The sequence below is a fragment of the Ailuropoda melanoleuca genome, unplaced genomic scaffold (assembly GCF_002007445.2).
Source record: "Ailuropoda melanoleuca isolate Jingjing unplaced genomic scaffold, ASM200744v2 unplaced-scaffold9496, whole genome shotgun sequence".
Lineage (NCBI taxonomy): Eukaryota > Metazoa > Chordata > Mammalia > Carnivora > Ursidae > Ailuropoda > Ailuropoda melanoleuca.
In genome coordinates, this window is record NW_023254987.1 from 314,598 (window position 1) to 315,683 (window position 1,086).

General features: G+C 39.9%; 1 pseudogene; it reads right to left on the minus strand.

Annotated features, from left to right (window-relative positions):
• Window positions 1-220: 220 nt before the first annotated feature.
• LOC100472722 lies at window positions 221-700 on the minus strand (annotated as a pseudogene).
• Between the last annotated feature and the right edge of the window lie 386 nt (window positions 701-1,086).

Consider the following 1,086-nt stretch of genomic DNA (forward strand, 5'->3'; position numbering starts at 1 on the left):
ATTAAAAATACAAAAGACTAAAGGAAGAGACCCTGTATGAAAAACAAGGTAATTCAGTGAATTGAGAACTGTGTACCAGTGGTGGAAATGAACAATGGCACTTCCCAACCCTCCCCAGGTGACTAGTAATTGTACAGAGCAATGTTAAATTTCAAAAATGTTGTAAATAAGTTCTTGCCAAGTCAATCCCTTCCTTTTTTTGTTGTCACAAGGTCACCGCTTATGAAGGTGTGAACATCTTGGCTTATGCTCAAACCCTCTTCTCATACTCCAGTCTGTTTTGGCAGTAAATCCTGTAGGTCTGTGTTTGAGCTGGATCCTGGATATTTGGTCCATTTAGACGTTCCTAAGTTCTTAACAAGATCTGCTTAATTGTGATGGCTGGTCTCCAGGCTTTTTCTTCAAGGATGAACAGGCACACTAAGTCTGATGGGTACACATTGAAGTGAAACAGTGATGATTCAAATTTGCATTTTGGGGGTGAAGATGGGTAACCATCTTTGAAAAGCATCCATAGTTTAAACAAGCCTCCTTCCCATGGAGTCTCTTTCTTTCCTAGAATGCTGCACTCCTAGTTCATGAGGCTTATCATGCCATTGGGATTTTCTGTTGGGACAGCCACAAAGCCAAACAGGTGGTTCTTCCTCCAGGCGTTCTTCTCCTGGGTGAGTCTGCTGAAGGTGATCTCCAACATATTCAAAGTCCCTTGGGCAGCCAACACATGGTAAGAAAGATGGATGAGGTGGCAGCAGTGTTCCCTTTGGCTCAAGACTTCACTCCCAAGCCTACTTTGTGAACAAAGGGTCAATTTTACAAGAGGATATAACAATTGTAAATATCTACACACCTGAAAGTGGAGTGCCTAAATATATAAAACAGATATTAATGGGCATAAAAAGAGAAATTGATGGTAATTCGATAAGAGTAGAGGATCTTAACACCCCACTTATATCAATGGATAGATCATCCAGACAGAAAATCAATAAGGAAATGATGTCTTTGAATGATGCATTGGACCACACAAACATAAAAGATATATATAGAACATCCCATCCAAAAACACAAATACACATATTTTCAAGCACA